Genomic DNA, 23,007 nt, shown 5'->3' with positions numbered 1-23,007 from the left:
GTGACGATTTTTAGTGCAGCCAAATAGTGAAGATTTTTTTTTCACCACAACTGTACAGGCAAAAAATTTCTCTTCCAACGCGATTGTTAGAGCTAAACCTACGATGGGCAAGGAATATGGGAAAAAAACAAAAAATATTCCAAGAAACAATCCAGACTTATCACTTTAAGGCACTAATCAGTGATGGTATAAACCTAGACTGATGGAGACAAGCCGAGAAATCGAGGGTTGGTCTAACTAGTCAAAGGATCTGATTGAAGGAATGGATGGAAACGGTTATAGCTTCCCCAGTGGAGTCACCATTTTATTGTCTGGTGTTGGCTTGTAGGGGTCTGACCCAGGTTCAAGGGTGATTTAGCCAAACAAATCCAGATACTACTGGCCCTTTCGGCAACAGTCTGTGGAGCGCGGATTGAGGTCTCACCCAAAGTAGTATAGGAGGGAGCTAGAACCAGGTTTCCACACCCTAGAGATGTCTAATGATTTTTGGTGGTCCATGATTTGACCCTGTGCGCACATTGCTACGTGAACCTATCAGTACTTCGTGGCCTGCGATGCTATCTTCACATAGCCCTACTCGGGGCCCAATCCATGTTATTACCCAATTCCTTACTATTAACCTGATATTAGTCGATCACTTAGCTTATCAGTATGTGTCTAGTTATATTTAACAATGTTCAGCATTCATATAAGTGCATGTGATAAAGAAAATAATATAATTAAACAAGAAATAGCATAGGAAAAGATACACAAGATTTGGAATCAAACTTCTCTTTATTATTCTTCTTCCTTGGTTACAGACTCGACTCTGCCCTACGCACTCAGCTGCAGGGGTCCGCGCATTCAGTTGCAGACTCTACTAGGCCTCTATGCACTCAGCTGCAGAGCCTCTTCCTATTACTACGACCCAAAGCACTTAGACCTTTACTCTATGCTAGCTATCTTCTAAACTCCATTTGCTTTTCCCTATATCTCTCATTATCTTTACAACTTAGAGCCTCACTATATTTATATAATACCATGGTCTGCAAACCATGGGTAGGCCGACATTACATTACAAAAATTAGGGCGGACAACCCTAAGACTCAACATACATTTCGCGCTCCATGCCTACAATTCGCGAAGTATTTACAACAATAATACTCAAAACTTGGGCTTTGAGCCCCAAGACATGCTGTGGGGGGATTTCATCCCCAATAGGTCGCCAAAACAAACATCGTGACTCATCCTCGAATCATTCTGTTGGCGCGACGATCTTGGTGCAGAGTCCCTCCAACTGTTCCTATACAGTGCTGATGTCTACAGCACACTGAGTTGCTGCTTACTAAACCTGTTGCATCCGTTCTTCTGAGACCTCCATGCCTGAATTGTGTCCTTACATCTATACTAGCATATGTTGCATATGTTTATAGTCTCATGCCCTTGTCCGGCTCCTCGGGTTGTGAAGACTGTGCTTTGGCCGGTTAGTCAAATAGTCGTCCCACTCATGTAGGGCTTCAAGCAATTGCCGTTTACTTTGCCTGGGGAGGGTTCTCCATTTAGTTTGAATAGCTGGACCGTGCCTCCATCTATGACCTCCTTAACCATGTATGGTCCCAGTCAGTGCATTCTGAATTTTCCTGGAAATGTTTCAAACTTACTATCATATAGCAGCACTAAGTCGTTTACCTTGAAGGTGCGTAACTTGATATGGTGGTCATGCCAGGATTTTTCATGCTACTTTTGTACTTGCTGATGAAATCCAGCCAAAAACCATTCCTCCTCGAGTTCTTCCAATTGCACGAGCCTTTCCTCCAGAGCTTCGCGATTAGTCATCCCTATGAGCGCTGCTATTCACAGACTAGGTACGATGTATTCCATTGGCATGACATCTTCCACGCCATAAACTAACCAGAAAGGTGTCTTTCCCGTCAATTTCTTGCAAGTTGTCCTGTAAGCCCATAATACGACAGGTACGCGCAGGTCCCAATCATTTCGTTGTGTGTTGCACACTTTGGTCAGCGTAGTCTCTAGTATTTTGTTGAATGCCTCTACTGTTCCATTATCTTGTCGGTGGTACAGTGTACTTTTCTGACGATACACCTAGAACTCTTCCATGAGCGCGCTGATGGTTTCATTCAGGAAATGTGTTCTGCGATCACTCATTAAGATTTTTAGATAGCCAAATTCGGTCAGCATGTTTTTGAACCAAAAACTTCGCAGCCATAACGGCCGTGCAATCTTTGACTGGCAGTGCTTCCACCCATCATGTCAGGTACTCCGTCACAGTGATGATATAGCACGCGCCCATCTTTCCCTGATGTTTGATCAGTCCCACAAAGTCGATTGCCCATTTTTCAAATAGTTGCAATGTCATTTGTGGATTTAACGACATCTCATACCTCCGCGATGGTTTTTTAGTCCTTTGACATATATTGCAGGCCATACAATGCGCTTTCGAATCCTAGTGCAGGGTTGGCCACCATAACCCTGTGCGAAGAATCTTCTGTGCAGTCGCACGTCTTGCACAGTGTCCTCCTATAGCAGCCCCATGTGCTCCTGCGAGGATCTGACCTCATTCAAATTCAGGTACATAACTTTGCAATATCTCATCATTTCCAATTTTGTATAGGTGCCCCGCAATGATAGAAAATTCCACCGTGCGAACCACCAATTCCTTTTTCTGTTGGACTGAGTATTCCTTTAGCGCAGGCCCTATTGTCAGAAAATGGATTATATCTTTGAAGTGTCCATCCGTGACGTGCAATGCAAAGAGCTATGCATCAGGTAGTCTCTCCTCCAAATTCGTGGGTTCCTCGCCCATCTCAATTCATGACAAGTGATCTGGCCCTGCGTTCAGGCGTCCCATCTTGACTATGACCTCAAAATCATATTCTTAGAACAGTAAGAGCCATTTGCATATGCGCCCCCCCGACATAGGCTTATTGACCAGGTATTTCAACGTGGAATGGTCGGTATACATCTTGAAATGTCCTCTAAGTAAATAGTGTCAGTATTTTTGGAGCACGTGCACCATTGCTAACCCCTCGTGCTCGGTGGTGGAATATTTCTTTTCTACTTTGGACAATCTCTGACTTGCAAATGCAATTGGGTGATCCATGCCCTCTGCGCCATCCTGTGTGAGTACTGCTCCTAGCGCAATACACAATGTATCAACATGTACATGAAATTCCACATCCCATTTTGGGAAGACCAGGATTGGAGCAGAGGCTAGTTTCCCCTTCAGGACATCTAAACTCTTCATGCAATCATCATTCCAGCAATACGTAACATCCTTTCTCAATAGTGTTGGGTTGTGTTATATTCTTTCCATGTAGTTAACAGGGGGTTTGAGGGGCACTCGTAACCCCACTTTATGGGGTCCGGGGCAGCACCCCAGAAAATTTTAGTTTTGGACCCTATGTTAGGTTGGGCGGACCCACCTATGGTTTTGTGCATGATTTTCGCACATGTTTTTTGGACGCGATGGTTTTTTGGTCCATGGTATTGGACAAAATGGTTTTCGGTCCATGGCATTGGACGCGATGGTTTTTGGTCCATGGTATTGGATGCTTTGGCATGTATAAATATGTATTGTAACATTGAAAGGAACATAATGAAAAATCAAGTTGTTAGTCCCGGTTTTGGGATCCAGGGGAAAATCTCTGTGTATATGTGTTTTATGTGTTCTACTCTTGCATTATTTATTTTCTGTGTTTTAGAATTTGTATGTAGGTAATTTCTCTATGGGGTTAAAACCTACATTTGGTATCAGAGAACTTTTGGCTTCAAGGGGACGCCTTTGTTGCTGAGGGGTTTCGCTTGGGCCTGTGGTAGACCCTGTTCAGTGGGAGATCTACGAGATCGATTCTAGTGGTGAAAGAATATGGTGAGCAGTGGAAAGATAGAGATCGAGAAATTTAATGGTCAGAGTTTTGAGTTGTGGAAACCCAAGATGGAGGATCTGTTGGTGGATAAAGATCAGTGGATCACGGTAGATCCAGGTACTAAACCAACGGGAGTGTCCGATGAAGAATGGAAGAATTTGGATCAGAAGGAAAAGAGCACAATACGATTATGTGTCTCAAATTCAGTATTGTTGAATGTATCAGGGGAAGCTACGATGAAGGCTTTGTGGGACAAGTTAGGGACTTTGTACCGATCTAAGTCTCTGGTGAATAAACTGTTCCTGCTAAAAAAGTTGTATAACCTAAGAATGAAAGATGGAGACTCGGTGACAGAGCATCTAAATGCATTTAATATTGTGGTAAGTCAGTTAGCATCTGTTGATATTAAAATTTCAGATGAAGATAAGTGCATCAGTTTGTTGTGTTCTCTACTAGATTCGTGGGATAGTCTGGTTATTGCAATAGGTAGCAATGCAACTGCCTTGCAGTTTGATGAAATAGTCTCAACATTGCTGACAGAGGAGATGAGACAGAAAAACATGGAGAGCCAGAATGGTGATGCCTTGTCTATATGAGGACGGTCCCATAACAGAAACAAAAATAAGTCATCGAGTGGGAGATCTAAATCTAGAGGGAGATCTAAATCTCCAGGAAAACCTATAAAGGTGGTGTGCTGGAAATGAGGAAAGGAAAGCCACTTCAAAAGGGACTGTAAATATAAAGCTCCTGACAAAGGAAAGGGATATGATGAGGCTCCTTTTATAGAGGTGAAAACCATCTCAGATGAAAGTTGGGATGTGTACTTGGCTTCTTCAAGTACACATGTAGATCATGAGGCATGGTTGATTGACTCAGGTGCATCCTTTTACTTCACTCCCCATAGAGAGTGGTTCTGCGAGTATGAGAAATATGGTTGTGGTGATGTCTTCCTGGAGGATGACAGGAAGGCTAAAATCATTGGTTGTGGAAAGGTAAATTTGAAGTTGCAAGGTGGAAGAGTTAGAACACTTCCGGGTGTTCTACATATTCCTGCATTGGCTAGAAATCTAATTTCTGTAAGCAAGCTAGATGATGCAGGTGTAAAAATAGTGTTCGAGAAGGATACCTGCAAGATGGTTCTGGGAGCACTGGTATTGATGCGGGGAGTTCGGATTGTAACTCTGTACAAGCTACAAGGTAGCATGGTTGTTGATGGGTGCAACAGTTCTGTGGTTCCTAAAAGTGGAGCAGAAAGTCTAGTGGTCTCTGGAGAGAAGACCATGCTATGGCATCAAAGGCTTGGACATATTGGAGAGAAAGGCCTTTGAGTACTTCATGGTAAAGATATGGTAGAAGGTATGAGTAATAGCTCTCTAGATTTTGATTTCTGTGAAAATTGTGTATATGGGAAGCAGAATCGGGTGAGTTTCCCCTCTGGTAGTAAGAGGCGAAACAGATATTAGAACTTGTGCACAATGATGTGTTTGGACCTATGAAGGTTCCATCACTAGGTAAGTCCATGTACTATGTATCATTTATAGATGACTTCTCAAGGAATACATGGATATATTTCCTTAAGAAGAAATCTAAAGCCTTTGATAGGTTTAAAGAATTTAAGGCTCTTGTGGAAAATCAGACAGAGAAGAAGATAAAGGTGCTGAGGACAGATAATGGTGGAGAGTTTTGCAGTAAGGAATTTGAAGAATTCTATAAGAAGTGTGGTATAGCATGACAAAAGACTACTCCATATACACCTCAGCAAAATGGAGTTGCAAAAAAAATGAATAAGACGTTGATGGAAAGGGCAAGAACTATGCTCAGTGGTGCCAGGTTAGGATAGGAATTCTGGGCAGAGGCGGTGGATACTGCATGTTACCTGGTCAACAGGTCACCTTCATTAGTGTTGGAGGATAAGACTCCACAAGAGGTATGGACTGGTAAGAAACCCTCTCTTTCACATCTGAGGGTATTTGGATGTGATGCATATGTACATGTTCCAAAGGAGAAACAAACCAAGTTGGATAGTAAATCTACAAAGTGCATCTTTATTGGGTATAAGGATGGTTTAAAAGGTTATAAGCTTTGGAACCCAATCACACGGAAGGTTGTGTACATTTGAGATGTGGTGTTCAGAGAGGTAAAATATGTTATTAAACATGAAGTCCAACCAAAGGAACCTGAAAAGATAGAGTTTGAGCTAAAGGAGGAAGAATCGAACTCTACAACAGAGGAGGAATCAGAAGATGAAGAGCCACAAACTCCGGCTGTGAGAAGATCAGTTCGAGAAAGAAAGCAACCAGTTATAGTCCATCTACTTTCTGTTTAAATTTTGCTTTGTCTGTTACTGATGATGATCCTAGAATTGTGAAGGAAGCAGTGGATTCAGAGGATGGAAAACTCTGGAAAGAGGCCATGGTTGATGAAATGGCATCTTTGCACAAAAATGAGGCTTGGGATCTGGTGGAGTTGCCGGCTGGAAGGAAACTCATTGGAAACAAAAGGGTGTTCAAAAAGAAGACAAATGCAGAAGGAAAAGTGGAGAAATGCAAAGCTCGGTTGGTAGAAAAAGGTTATTCCCAGGTGCCGGGAATTGATTTTGGTGATATTTTTTCTCCTGTTTCCAAGGTAACTTCTATTAGATTACTTTTATCTGTTACTGCTGCTTTTTATTTTGAGGTAGAACAGATGGATGTGAAGACAACGTTTCTTCACAGGGATTTGGAAGAGGAGATATACATGAAGCAACTTGAAGGCTTTGCGATGAAGGGTAAGAAAGAACTAGTATGCAAGTTAAAGAATTCTTTGTATGGGTTAAAACCGTCACCAAGGATGTGGTATCAAAAATTTGATACATTTATACGGGGACTTGGCTTCACCAAAAGAAAAGTAGATCACTGTGTGTATTTTAAATTAATTGGTGACCGTGTTATTTATCTAGTATTGTATGTGGATGATATGTTGCTGGTTGGAAATGACAAAGAAATTATCCAGGATTTGAAGACCCAATTGTCCTCCAAATTTGACATGAAAGATCTTGGTGCTGCAAACTATATTTTGGGCATGGAAATTAAAAGAGATCGGGAAAAGAGGAAGCTCTATTTAAACCAGAGGAAGTATGTCGAGACAATATTGTAGAGGTTTAATATGCAAGATAGTAAACCGATGAAGGTTCCTATTCCTGTAGGTGTGAGGTTATCTGCTGAATAGTGTCCCAAGACACAAGAAGAGGAAGAGGTCATGTCCCATGTTCCATATGCAAGTGCAGCCGGTAGCCTGATGTATGAAATGGTCTATACTAGACTAGACATTGCACATGCAGTGGGAGTATTGAGCAGGTTTATGTCAAAACTAGGGAAGGAGCACTGGACATCAGTGAAGCGTGTTTTTAGGTATTTGCGTGGCACTAGTGATTATGGTTTGTGCTACCAAGGAAGACCAGTATTGGACAGAGTGTTGGATATTCATGGCTTTGTTGATGCAGACTGGGTTGGAGATCTAGATCAGAGAAGATCTACAAGTGGGTATGTGTTTAAACTATTTGGAGGTGCAGTCAGTTAGATGAGTAAGAAACAATCTGTAGTGGCACTGTCAACTACAGAGGAAGAATACATGGCAGCCACTCATGCAAGCAAGGAAGCAGTTTGGTTGCAGAGATTGTGTTCAAGTATGGGGTTAGTACAGGAATTTAGAAGGATATACTGTGACAGCCAAAGTGCAATTTTCTTGGAAAAGAACTCTGCATATCATTCAAATACAAAGCACATTGATGTTCAGTATCACTTTGTGAGGGATATGATAGAATACAAAAAGGTGTTGTTGGTAAAGGTGGACACTTAGAAGAATACTGCAGATGAATTGACAAAATCTGTGATCTCTAAGAAGTTATCTTCGTGTAGAGAGACAACGGGCATTTCAGGCCTGGAAAAATGACTAAGCTCTCTTGTGGCCCCCTGTGGAAAGAAAAAAACAAGTGGGAGACTGTTGAGTTGTGTTATATTCTTTCCACGTAGTTAACAGGGGGTTTGAGGGGCACCCGTAATCCCACTTTATGGGTTCTGGGGCAGCTCCCCGGAAAATTTTAGTTTTGGACCCTATGTTAGGTTGGGTGGACCCACCTATGGTTTTGTGCATGATTTTCACACATGTTTTTTGGACGCGATGGTTTTTTGGTCCATGGTATTGGACGCGATGGTTTTTTGGTCCATGGTATTGGACGCGATGGTTTTTTGGTCCATGGTATTGGACACGATGGTTTTCGGTCCATTTTATTGGACGCGATGGTTTTCGGTCCATGGTATTAGATACTTTGGCATGTATAAATATGTATTGTAACATTGAAAGGAACATAATGAAAAATCAAGTTGGTAGTCCCAGTTTTGGGATCTAGGGGAAAATATTTGTGTATATGTGTTTTATGTGTTCTACTCTCACATTATTTATTTTCAGTGTTTTAGAATTTGTATGTAGGTAATTTCTGTACGGGGTTAAAACCTACAAATAGCTTTTCCATCAGCGCTGTTATTTGGGCATAGATTTTTATGAACTTCCTATAGTATCCAGTGTGTCCCAAGGTAGTGCGCAGTTGTTTAACACTTTGTGGTGCTTCCAAATTTATAATAATGATAATCTTCATAGGGTCCACCATCAGTCCTTGTTTGCAAACCACATGTCCCAGCAGGTTTCCAAAGGGAATAAGGAATGTGCACTTCTTAAGGTTCAGTGCAATCCGGTGTCAGCAGCAAGTATCCAGCATCAACCGTAAGATTTCTACATGGTGCTTAACTAATCCAAAGAAAGTCCAATCATCTAGATATACCTCCAAGAACTTGTGGATGTATTCTTTGAACACAGCCACAACGATGCACGAAAAGATGGCTAGTGCATTCTTCAGTCCAAACAGCATAACAATGTATTGAAAGCAGCCCCATTCTATTGTGAAGGTCATTTTGCTCCTGTCTTCCAGCGCGATCTTGATCTGATGGTACCCTGAGATCCCATCCGTGAATGAATATGCTTCTTGGCCACCAACTTTTTCCAGTACTTCATCTGTGAATGGTGTCGGGAACGGATTGTGTACACAGGCATCGTTCAACTTTCTGAGGTCTACACATATTCTTATTTCGCCCTTTTTTTTTTCTCCTGTACTACCATAGGATTCACCCGGTCGGATTCTTCCACTGGCTCAATAATTCCAGCGGCAAGCATTTTGTATAATTCTTCGTAGACCTTTTCCTTATATTTCGGATTCAAGTGGTAAGGCCGTTGCTTAACTGGCTTTGCATTAGGTTTTAGGGTGATCTTCACATTCCTAGGTTGCCAACACTCCCTATTAAGTCTGTAATTTTGGTTGGGAACAAATATTGGTATTCGCGGAGTAACTCAGTGCTCTTATCCACCGTGGCATCATCCCAATAGTCCCCAAGCATTGCCTACTTCGTCTCTGCCTTTGTTCCAATGTTGACCTGCTTTGTTTTCAATGGCGTGGTGATGTTGGGATCCTCAATCGATGGTCCTCGAACCTCGCGACAGCCTTCTGTTTCTGGAATGTTGATATTTCATGGGTCCTCTTCATCCTCCTCAACATTCACGTTGTAACACTCTAGCGTGTAGCTCAGTTGTGTCGCCCATTCTAGTTGGAGTACTTCTATGGGCTCCTAGGGTGTTTTAAAGATAGCTGCTTTCATTGCCTGCAACACATCGTCAACAGTATCCCACCAACGATCTTCGAATGTGAAAGTTAATAGAAATCCTTTGCACAATATATCCCATTCGCCATACCATGGCTAAGCTCTGTCTCAGTATACCAATTCATGGGTATAACATCTAGGGTATGATAGAACAAATGTACCCATTTAGGCTGTGGCTCTTCCCCATAGACCTTGGTCCATTTTGCGAGGTGTGTACATGGATCATCATGTCCGTCATACTTGTCTACTAGTTGCATCTTCAATTTCCAAAATTGTAGGCGCATCATCCTTCTGCATCCGTGCTAGTCCTCAAAACTTCCCTGATGTGTACTCCACCACCTTACAGGCATTGCGTGCAGTGCCCATTTCAGAGCATCAAACTGCTACTGTTCTGGCACTGTGCTTTCAAATTTGTCCAGGAATTCATCCACCACTATCAACCCATCATACATAGGTAGATTCCTTACCTCTGTTTTCACACAGCGCAGTGATCTAACCATCATGTTGCAATTAAGCATTGTTAATTCATGGCGCTAATTCTACCATCACTCTATTTCTTCATCCGAATCAGAAGTGTAGGAGCTTTCGTGCTCCCATGAAATCCTACCATCTGCAGTTAGGTTCACCCAATCCTGTTCTCACAAGGTTATCTTGTAGATACAATCGAGATCGCCATCACTATCATCATCGTGCACCGATTCAGTGTATCGCGCTCCTTCAGCCGGATCTAGCGGTACTACTACATGTAGTGACTTTTTCTCAAAGATCATTTTGCGCTTCTTCAGATTTATGACTCCGTTCATATCAGTGGCCCAATCTCTACCTAGTAGCGTAGGATATGGATTGCTGTTGTCAACAATATCTATCACTTTGAAATTCGCCAATGCTTTCGCACCTTCAATATCCACCATTACCCCTTGCAATCTCCCCATGGGGAGTATCTTCTGTTGGTTTTCCATTCATAATTGAATAGGAGACCATTGTAGTGTGGGTCTTCCCATACATTCCCATGTTTGTTTCGGTAGTATGTTCGCATTCGATCCGAGATCCAGGATTACTTGATCCATTTCATACTCACTTATTTGCGCAGTCAACCTCATTTCCCTTCCTGTGTGCAATGCATGCTTTCCAAGTTTCCAGACCACGCGTGGTTCTCATTACCTCGCACACCCAGTGATAAGTTCCTATTGTCCTTTTACTGCCTTGCTGTCGTGTAGCAGTTTCATGCATGTCTCTAGAAAGGTAGTGAGCATTGAAGGATCCATCCCTGGTTGTAGTTGATCCTTACTACTTGAAGTGGAGGCCTCCATGAAGCTCTTCTTAGCTTCCATGAACGTCTCCTTCGCGTGCTCCAAATCAAGTTCAGGTTCCTTTGTAGGAGCCTTGTGAACCCACACACTTTCTTCTGGCTGCTTACCTTTATCATCTCCAGTGGTGATACCACTTCTGAGCACTATATTTACATTTGGGTCTTCTTCGCACGGCTCAAACCTCATCATTTGCAAATTCTGAGTCAGGGGAGGCTGGAGAACCCCTTTTTCACGTAGCTTCACTATCAAGGTAGGGTAGTCTTTTTCCTCATGGTCAAAATGAGTACAATACAAACATGATGTTCTTGTCATATTCGTACAATCGCGGGCATAGTGTCCAGGCCCTCCGCAATTGTAGCAAATTAGTTGTCCACGACCCCTTCCTGGTCCCATTCCACCTCGACCTCATCCGTGTCCCTGAAATCTAGTGCGCGACATTCCTGCATTTGGGCTCACATTTTAGTCTGTACCTCATAGGTAGGATTTTGATCCATCATTAGTTCGTAGCTTCTGCAGGTGCGTTCATCATGGCCAACTGATCTGTAGAATTTACAAAACAATTGTTGGGACGTCTGCATATACTTCTGCAATAGATGACAATTATCCATAGTCTGTTTTCCTCCTATCTAGAAAATCGCGCACCATAATGCAGGCACCGTGCTTGGTCCTGCTTATGCCTCAAGTCTTAATTGCATCGGCCCTCCTCCCACCAAGTAATTCACGAATACTAGAGAGTGGTCCTTGTCATGCCCCTGGCCTTTGCATTTTATGCACTATACCTCCTCATTCACCTCTCGCCAAGGTGTCCTATTCTATTTCAAACTCTGCATTTCTAGACACAAATTTTGCAGATGCACGTGGATTTGTTGGAATCCCAGACTAGGATATTGTATAGGGGTCTCATGCAATCTCATTTCCATCTCCAAGGCTTCGGCCTAGGAGGAAAGCTTTTGTTGTGATAGCGTCGTCCTAAAATGCAGTGTTAATGATGCTACAAACCATGTGTGGTGTTTTCCATCTGTTAAAGTCATGTTGGATTCGCGAATCATACTCTTTAGTCTTTGGTCCAAATCCCAAGGGGTCTCACCTGGGAGCATTGTGATCTCCTTAAACTCAATAATTGATTGTGTCTCTGACTTTGGCTTGCTAAATTCTCTGTTCAACGCGATCTGGATTTCTGCGATTCCTGCTTTTGGATGGTCAATAGAATGCTTAATGTACCATGTTAATGCGCGATCCTGCAACACACTTACCAATGTAGCCTTTTTTATATTGTCATCCATGACTCATGCTTCCCATATTGCTCTTACCATGAACTGGAATTGGTCTAGATCTTCATTCCCTACTCCTCTGAATACTGGTAGTTTGATCAAACTCGCCATATTGAACTGTGGTGGTGGCAACAGTGGGGTGGGCGAAGATGGAGGTGAAGATGGTGAGACGGGTGGCAGTGTAGGTGGAGGTGGTAAACGCGAAATTTGTTGCCTTATCACACTGATCGTGCTTCTCAGAGAAACCTTCACGAGCTCTTCCTCGCTTTCCAGCGAGGGTGAAATTAAGGGACTAGTTTCTAACTCTTCACTACTTCCGTTTCTGTAGATCTTCCCACTTTGCATAGTACCAAACATTATTTTTTTCGCATAACCTGCGTTTCACACGATAGCATCTTAATCCAAGTATTCAAAGATTTAATATACTTACCTCACGGTCCTCTGAGGAAGCGTCCTTCCACCTCACTGTAGCTGACGATCGTATCTACCGTGAACTCAATGATAAATGCTCCTATAATTTGATTGATCCAATGATCCACAACCCACGCGATCTTATCTTCTGATGATTATAATCTGCACACTAATTTTGGAGTCCACATGATTGGTTTATCGAGCCTGCACCTTCCCTGACTATCTGCTAGCTTCGTGATCCACTCATATAGCTCAGAAGGAAAAGATGCAAGGAAATTTTCATGGATTTTAGTATATAAGTAGTGCTCCAGCCACTGTTCCTTAGATACTTGTAGATTCATGTTTTTCTGCACCGCGAACTCACGAATCTTCTTGTCCAACCACCCTTCAATTTCTTTCTTTGTTGGGTTCCAGTGACATGACATCAGACATCCCTTATGTAGATCCTGGTCCCGGCAATGGAACCATTTGTTGGCTTGTAGGGGACTGACCTAGGTTCATAGGTGATTTAGCGAAACAAATCTCAGTACTACTGGCCCTTTCGGAAATAGTCTGCGGAGCACGGACTGAGGTTTCACCAAAAGTAGTATAGGAGGGTGTTAGAACTAGGTTTCCACATCGTAGAGATGTATGATGATTTTCAGTGGTCCGTGGTTTGACCCTGCGCGCACGTCGCTACGCGCACTTATCAGTACTTTGCGGCCTGTGATGTTGTCTTCGCATAGCCCTACTTGGGGCCCAATCCGTGTCATTACCCAATTCCTTACTATTAACCCGATATTAGTCGATCACTTATCTTATCAGTATGTGTCTAGTTATATTTAACAGTGTTAAACATTCATATAAGTGCACGCGATAGAGAAAACAATATAATTAAACAGGAAATAGCATAGGAACAGATACACAAGATTTGTAATCAAACTTCTCTTTATTATTCTTCTTCCTTGGTTACCGACTCGACTTTGCCTTGCGCACTCAGTTGCAGGGGTCCGTGCACTCAACTACAGACTCTACTAGGCCTCTGCACACTCAGTTGTAGAGCCTCTTCCTACTCCTATGACCCAAAGCACTTAGAAATTTACTCTATGATCGCTATCTTCTAGACTCCATTCGTTTTTCCTTGTATCTCTCATTATCTTTACAACTTAGAGCCTTGCTCTATTTATACAATCCCATGGTCCATGAACCATGGGTAGGCCAACATTACATTAGAAAACTTAGGGTGGACAATCCTATGACTCAACATACATTTTGTGCTCCACGCCCACAATTCGTGGAGTCTTTACAACAATAATACTCAAAACTTGGGCTTTGAGTGCCAAAACATGCTATGGGGGGATTCCATGCCCAACATTTGGGCAATCCTCTCTGCAGACAAAGATGATCACTCTAGCCTAATGAGTGGGACTAGCAACCTATGTGACAATCTACTAGACACTTTCCTAAGTTACAATCGAAATAGAAGAAGATGGAGATGACCTACCTCATTCCAATGCTATAATATCCTACTTTGTTAAAGACTTCGAATCACTTGCACCACTGGCTCGATCCTACTACTCACAACATTTAAATGCCTTCACAAGAGGTTAAGACCCAACATATCATGCACGTACAAATTACATAATCGAAAGTAACCTTGTTAATAGATCAAAGAGAATTGAGATAAATGATGCATTAACATACACATTTATGGAAAATGAACCAATAGTTGTATATATTAATAGAATAAAGGAGGAAGCATACAACTAAGCCTTGATGTAATAATATCTCCTTGAGTGAATGTCCAAGTCCAAGCTCAATCTCTCCAAGCACTCCTTCTCCAATCCAAATGAGTAGCATGTAGGCACAATCTCTTCATAAGGGTTCAAATAGCCAAAGACTAACCATTTGGGAATGGGAGAGGATGCATATATAGGTAGGGAAAGGGAGTTAGGATCTCTCCAAAGATAGGAGAAAGCCCTTATCTTAAGGAGGTAGCTCATAGGGATAAGACCAAAATGCCAAGTTGAGAGAATTTGAACTCATCCACGCTAAACAACCTCGATCTTGTCATTCTGGAAGCCTCTAGATCACAAAGCTTCTTGTCCTCTTTAGGAAAATTTCCTTTCAGGGATCATCATTGGTATCCAAACCAAAAGCATGCTGGCTTCGCGAGGCCAGTATAGTGAAACTAGCTAACATTATGTTTTTTAGTGTTAGGGGAGAGATTATGCTACAATTAGGGTTTTAGAGCCATTTCCTTCAGGGGAAGCTCAAGGCATTTTCCAATTGGTGTTTTAGGGAGGGTCTGAGCTGCATATATGGATGAGACACTGCATGATGGTCATGTTTCCGGAACTTCGAGGTATGTCATAGGGAAGTGCATGAGGTGTGACAAAATATTGTATAACAGACCTATAACAAGAACATCTAGGGTTGAGGTGACTAAGACATATACCAGAGGAAAGAAGCTTGTGTTTTCTCCTAGAAGTGTGGAAATGGGGAAACCTACATTAGTTGAGAAAGAGACATCAACACATCACCATGAGGCACCTTTTCAAGAGGAGGAAAAGGTAGAATTTGACACCGATATGGTAGATCTAGTAATGCATGGAGAGGACAAGTCACATGAGAAAATTATCAAAAAGAAAGAGGCAAAAATCAGAGGGCTAAAGGATGACTTGGCAAAGGCCAACTATATGATTGCATTCCTACTGTAGGAAAACAAGCAACTAAAGGTAAAACATCTCTTTCTCAACAAACCTAAAACTGATGTGGTGGTAGAGCATGACAAAGGAAAGGCATTGATTTATCAAGAACAGATTGAAGACGCAAAGTTTCAGCTCAAGTTCAGAAGGCCAAAGACCATAGGTTTATAGAGACAAGAAGGGCAAGGGAGTGAGTCATCTCCTCCATTAGGTCAGCAAGAATTGGAAAATCATTTGAAGAATATTTTGAAGAAAACAAGGAGTATTAGCTTGACACCATTAATGATAACTTGGAAATGATCTTGAAGAAGGAAAATAGGAACACCAACTTATAGAGGCACATGGCAAGGCATTACTACACTCAACACTGGATTAGTCAAATCAAGGTCAAAAACATGAAGAGGAAATTGAGGAAAACCCTAATTAAGCTAAGAAAGAGGTATAACCTTGATTTGTTAGTTGATGCCTCACTCATTTCCTAGAATATAATTTTCCAACTTAAAGGAGCAAGTCAGAACTATTTCTAAAGAAAATTTTGAAATTTTGTGACTTTTGGCTATAATAGGAAATTTTAGTTAGCGAAAAGCGCAACACCCTCACGTTGCGATTTTCCATGAGACCTCCAAATCACAGATTTTTTATACACCTGGTTATATTGTGACCTAAACATATCAACCATGTAGTTTGTGTGGCATGTTAGCCTTTTGGTTGGAAGAAAAATGCCAAAAACATGCCAAAAAACCATTTTCTGCGATTGTTTTCACGCTGGCACTGTGCGTTTAGAGTGACCTTGGGAGAATCCATTTTTCTCAGCCTTGGAGAGGCCATTTTGCATGATTAAGGACTATATGGACAACTAGACATCCTAATATTTCCAATGATGCCTTAAGACCAAAATTTGGAACAATGGAAGTCACTCAAAACTATTCTCCAAGTTGGCGTTGTGCTTTTCCTAGATAGCACTGCGCTTTTCCCAGAATTCATTGCGCTTTTCCCAAAAAGACATGAATTCAGATTTTCTCCAGTCAAAGTCAAATATGTTGGTAAAATTACTCCTTCAAGGTAATCATGTGATGTAATTAAATGTAAATGAGGTGGAAAATGTAAATTTCATGTAGATTCATGCTTACTTATGTTTGTAAAGTCAAAATGAATCAATTGGTCTAATTAGGGAGTTTGTTTTTAACCCCTGGGTTTAGGTTTGGTTAGAGATAATCATGTAAACTGTTCCTATCATGAGGGATTTGACCCCTAAGAGGGGGAAATATTTTTTTTGGTCTATATCTACCCAAATCAAACTCAAGGGAAGATTTGGACATCAAAGAGTAAAAGGCTTTGGAGCTTGTATTTGTCATCTTTGTAGAGGAAATTAACAGGCTAGTTGTAGCTATTATTTAGGAATTCTTGTGGTATGATTTGTGACATTATCTTTCTTCTATAAATCACTTAAATGAATGACATATCTTTGCTTTCAGTGATCTTCCTATGAGATTTTAAACAGAATTCTTAAGCTTAAGCATTGTTTTGTTAGGACTTTCATGTTTATGTTATCTATCTTCTGATAAATGAATTCATGATATTCATGCTCATTTTAATATCAGACATGTAGTTTGTGTGCCATGTCATCCTTCTGGTTGGAAGAAAAATGCCAAAAACATGCCAAAATCAACTTTCTTCCACTATTTTCACCCTGGCACTGCACTTTTAGAGTTGTCCTGGGAGAATCCATTTTTCTCAACCTTGGAGAGGCCATTTTGCATGATTAAGGGATCTATAGACAACTACATCCTAAGACTTCCAATGATGCCTTCAAATCAAAATTTGGAACACTATAAGTCACTCAAAATTGTTCCCCAAGTTGGCATTGCGCTTTTCCCAGAATTTGCTACACTTTTCCCAAAATTCTCTGCGCTTTTCCCAGAAAGACATGAATTTAGATTTTCTCCATTAAAAGTCAAAGATGTTGGTCAAATTACTCCTCCAGGGTAATCATGTGATGTAATTAAATGTAAATGAGCAGAGAATGTAAATTTCATGTAGATTCATGCTTACTTATGTTTGTAAAGTCAAAATGAATCAGTTGGTCTAATTAGGGAGTTTGTTTTTAACTTCCCTAGGTTTAGGTTTGGTTAGAGATAATCATGTAAATTGTTCCTATCATGAGGGATTTGACCCCTGAGAGGGGGAAAGAGTTGTTTTGGTCTATATCTACCCAAATCAAACTCAAGGGAAGGGTTGGACATCAGAGAGTAAAAGGCTTTGGAGCTTGTATTCATCATCTTTTTACAGGAAATTAACAGGCCAGTTGCATCTATTATTTAGGAATTCCTGTGGTATGATTTTGTGACATTGTTTTTATTCTGTAAATCACTTAAATGAATGATTAGTTATCCTTCTTTCCATATATTTTCTTTCAGTGATCTTCCTATGAGTTTTTAAACATAATTCTTAAGCTTAAGCTCTATTTTGTTAGGAATTTCATGTTTATGTTATCTATCTTATGATAAATGAATTCATGATATTCATGCTCATTTTGAACCTTTTCTTTTTCAACCCTACACTACATTGAAAAACCTCAAAGTTTCATTGAAACATACCTACCTTGCTCCTCTATATCCCTTGCAACTAAATCTTTTGAAACCTAACCTAGTTCCCTGACCTCTACTCCTAATCCAACAAAACCCTAAAATTTCAAAACCCTAGAGCTGAACATACCTAGCCTAAAATATTTTCCTTCTCTAGTAATTCATTAGCTGTGAGTTCATAGAGAGAGTCCTCTCTAGTTTGGTAGGGCTAGCTACCAAATCCTATGGGGTTTAAGGTTATCTCCATCGGTCTCCTTTCTCAACCTTGGGACACTCAGGAGTGCTAACATGCCCTTCAATACTTTTTCCATCAACTTGTATTTCTCTATTTAGCATAGAGACCATAATTTTTCGAATGAGGTAACCTTCTCATCTCATGGACATTTGTTACCTTGATTATCGACTAGTGAATTACGGTTATCTTCCTTTCTTGTCTTGTAGATAGAATATATCCTACATTCTTTTATACCCTTTACTTTCATGTAGATAATATTTCATGTGGCCGTTTCAATACATCTTTATAGGATGAGTTTATCATCTACATCACTTTGATGTCTCCAATTTTTCTATGTGAGGGGATCTTTCATAAGCATCCCTTTCCATAAATTCAGAGGACACCTTTTGATATGTTTATTGAATTCAACTTCTTAGAGGACTATGACTATCCTCCTTCTTCATTCAAGGAATATTGATGACCCAACTAATTTATAGATCTCCTTACAAAAATGAAGTCATTTAACTAAAATTAATTATAAAAATGGAAAATACTTGGCATGTGAACATAAAATATTGACCTTGATCACTTTGATGTTGGTTGAAGAAAATGTATTAGGGCTTCTTCTTAGGTGATCTTCTTTCAAATGAGAAAGCCTTTCCTCAATAGAAAAAGGTTTCTCATTTTGATGAGGATGATTTGTTGCTTCCTCAGATGATCTTATTGTAGGGCAACGAAATGATTCTTTCTTTTATAACCTTGAAGATGATGACAATTTTTCTTCTTCTTCAATATGCTTAGCCTTATTTTGTAGATCAGGATTGCTGCTAGGGTTTCAACTTTCTCCAAGCTGATGTGATCTTCATTTTGAAATTCTTCGAGCTATCTTGTTTTATAGACATCTTGATGAGGGTCTTGGTGGCCTTTTGATTATGACTATGGAGACACACGTTCTTGTTTTTGTAGACTACCTCCTTGATTGCGTAGACAAAAACCCTTGCTGATGTAGACTATTGTTGTAGATTGCTAGGGTTTGATCAAGATCAGTTTTTTTTTCTTTAATGAAGATCTTGATGTCATTCAGATTGCTTTGATTCCCTTATAGAAAATTGATCCTTGAAATGTCTCTTTTTTTCCCTTCCTTTGAATGTAACCATAGCTTTGATACCATGTTGAAGAATCTAGGGTAGATTCTTCTTAGATTGATAAATATTTGTGAGGTGTTTTTAACTTTTCTTCTTATCATAGTATTCACTTATTATTATTAGAGTATGTCTTCTTAGTTCATAAAATAGCTACCAAAATAAAGAGACAAGAACACAAAATGTTGGCATTCTACCAGGGCCAAAACCTCTCCCTCTTGGAGAGGAAAACCCAAAAAAAATTGTTCTTATAGAGATTCCAATTGAAGAACACCAAGAACAACCAAAATTTGAATCTGCAAATTAATTTTATGGTAACTCTCCCAAAGCTTGTAGAAAATCCTATAGATGCACAAGATAATGCAATTTTCTAAAGCAAGAGACAAGAATATACTTCTACTCTTTATAGCAGAAGCCCATAAACATTGAGAAAACAATAATTAATAGAGGAAGAGAATCAAAGCCACATAACACAATAAATATTCGGGGAACGCCATAGCTCAAAACCCCACTATCTGTTTTGTATTAACACAAAAAATCAAGATGAAATTACAATGCTTGTTCTCTCTAGAATAATCCCAGCACTCGGAAAATTAAATCTCCAACTCATAAGAAAGCTCAAGGCCAAATATTAGCCTCTTCACAAGCTCTCCAAGTCTCTATTCCAATGTGTAATTACTAAGAAGGATAGATTTTATTTAAAGGGAAAAAAGCCTCTAAAAATAGCACAATAACTGAAGGATAAATTCCTGATTGCATGTACTATCAATGCAACTCAAAAAAATCTAAAAAAATAGTACACTACCCTTGCACTCTAGTCTCAACTGGGTGTTTCTCAGAATCAACATGCATGAGTTTCTAATGTGTAAATATTCAGTTAACTAGAGTAGCACTAGTGGAGTTCATTAGTGTCACCACTAACTATTAACTCGCTAGTTGTTCTCTCATTCAGTTTGAGAACTAATTTAACTGAACTGACTCATGAAACTGAGTCTTCTATTTTACAACTCACAATTAACTCACATTGGACTCCTACAAAGTAGAGAGAACATATACATGACTTCCAAAATACTTCCAACTCGAATTTCCTAAGTTAAGTTTATTAAACTTAATTTAACTATTTAAAGTTTCTATGAGAATATAATTTAAATTTAATTCACAATTTAATTCAAGGAAAAATTAAACTGGAATTTCTTATTGCCATTTATCAACACTCCCTCTCAACAAGAAAGGGATTATCAACTACCCCGATCCTCTCTCTGTGAAACTTAAATTTACATCTTGACAATGTCTTTGTCAAGATGTCAGCATCTTGCTCCTCCATGGGAATGTAATCTAATAACATGATCCGCCTCAATAAACAATCTCTGAGATGATGATATTAGATATCAATATTCTTGGAACGATCATAAAAGACTGGAATATCAAAGAGTTTGATGCAACTCTGATTATCACAAAAAATCACTGTTGGATCCATTTGCTGACCAAATAAACTAACCAGGATCTTCCTCATCCAGATAGTGTCACATGCTTCCTAAATTGCAGCCATGTACTCTTCCTATGCCGAACTGAGTGCAACTGATCTCTGTTTCCTGTTGTACCAAGAAATTGTCACTGACCCAATACTGAAGATTCCTCCTAATGTGCTCTTCTTGGTGGATGGACTGCCTTCCCAATCTGCATTGGTGAAACTGTGAAGCTTCACTCCCTCTGTCTGTCTATACCATAACCCAAACTGAGTAGTGCCTCTGAGGTATCACAATACATGATTTTCTGCCTTCCAATACAACTTGGTATCCTAACCTTCGCTTGAATAGGTTGGTTAATTACATAGAAAATATCTGGTCATGTGTTCACCAAGTACATGAATAAACCTACAAGCTTCCTATAAACAATAGCTTCCACTACTTCCCCTGAAGTAGCATCCTCCTTCCTCCAATTACGAGCTAGAGGAGTCTCCATGGGTTTACTGCTCTCCATGCAGAATCTCCTGAGTATCTCGTTGGCATACTTACCATGTGATAAAAATAACTTCCCATATCCCTGCCATACCTCCATGCTAAGAAAGTAATGCATGAGCCCCATGTCCTTCATCTCAAACTCTCTTGCGAGGTCCTCCTTGCAATATTTAATGAGCTTCTCATCACCTGTTAGTATGAGATCATCTACATAAATTATAATGATCAACAACTTACCTTCCACCACTATGTGATACACGTTCACATCCGCTTCACTCTTCATGAAGCCCAACCTAGTGAAGTAGATATCTATCTTGGTGTACAAAGCACAAGGTGCTTGCTTCAGCCCATACAATGCTCTCTTGATTCAGCACAAATGTGACTCGCGGTCCAAGATTTTAAAACCTCCAGGCTGCTCTATGTACACCTCTTGCTCAATCATGCCATTGAGAAAGGTAGTCTTTACATCCATCTGATGGATCTTCCAACCCATTTGTCCTGATAGTGCCAAAATAGATCTGATTGACAAGTACCTTGCAACAGGAGAAAATGACTCATCATAGTCAATACCCTCTACATATGAAAAGCCACGGGCCTCAAATATGGCCTTATGCTTCTCCAAACTACCATATGAAACTTGCTTTACCTTGTAAATCCAACGGGAGCTCACAACTGATGTGTCCTCAGGTCTCGGGACCACATCCCAAACACTGTTTCGAACTATGGAGTTATACTCCTCCACCATCGCATCAACCCAAATCGGCTGTTGCATTTCTTCCTGAAAGGAAGATGGTTCTGTGACAACACATGCACCCATAAATGCCTTGTATCCAGTGTACCTCTCTAGTGACCTCCTCTATCTGTGTTGAGAAGAGGGTGCTCCCACATTCTCTCGTGCATTATCCAACAATCTGTCAGCCTCTCTAGTGTGATTTGTTCCCTTTCTGGAAGACTCTACCTGAGTGGATGTCTCCACTCTTTGAACCTCTTCATGTGGTAGCTCCACATCAATCTGTGGTTCCTCAACCTTAGGAGCTAAAAGCTCCTCATCTTCATGTAGCTCAAAATTCCTCTCAAGAGATACTCACATGGTGTTCTCCTCATCAAACTTGATATCCTTGTGAACTATTGTCATCCGATTGGTGGACATGTACACCCGATAGTTGTGGGGTGTATCAGTGTACCCCACAAAGATCCCCAACTTTTTTGTTGGCTCAAGCTTCTTCCATGCAACTTTGGTCACATGGAAATAAACCGATGACCCAAAAATCCTGAAGTGACCAACATCTAGCCTCTTACCAGAATAAGCCTCCTCTGGTGTCGTCATCTCAAGTATTCGATGTGGGATACGGTTTTGAACATAAACCACTATGTTTCATGCCTCCGCCCATAACTGCAGTGGTAGGCCTTGATCATGTAATATCACCCTTTCTACCCCTACTATGCTCCTGTTCTTCCTCTTGAAAACCCCATTCTGTTGTAGGTTATGGGGTGCCGTCAACTCTTGTTTAATCCCTTTCATTTCACAAAAGTTAGTAAACTCATTGGAGACATAATCGGCACTGTTATCACTCTGTAAATATTTAACCTTATTACCAGACTCTTTCTCTACTAATGCTTTGAACTCACAAAAATTTGTGAAAGTTTGATCCTTTTTCTGCATAACAAATACACATCATTCACAAGAATAGTCATCAACAAATATAGCATAATACCTGTGTTTGGCTGTGGATGCCTCGAGAATGGTCCACACACATCTGAATGGACTCTCTCCAGAATAGAATCTGCTCAACTGTCTTTGTCTCCAAAGGAAGATGTAGTGTATTTTCCAAAAATACAACCTTGCATGTATCAACTTGCTCAAGCATACCTTTGG

The sequence above is a fragment of the Pinus tabuliformis genome, chromosome 2_2 (genome assembly GCF_031772625.1).
Source record: "Pinus tabuliformis cultivar Carrire ecotype Pingquan chromosome 2_2, CPIR1, whole genome shotgun sequence".
Lineage (NCBI taxonomy): Eukaryota > Viridiplantae > Streptophyta > Pinopsida > Pinales > Pinaceae > Pinus > Pinus tabuliformis.
The sequence above is the reverse complement of the archived record's forward strand: the minus strand, read 5'-3'. Positions refer to the sequence as shown.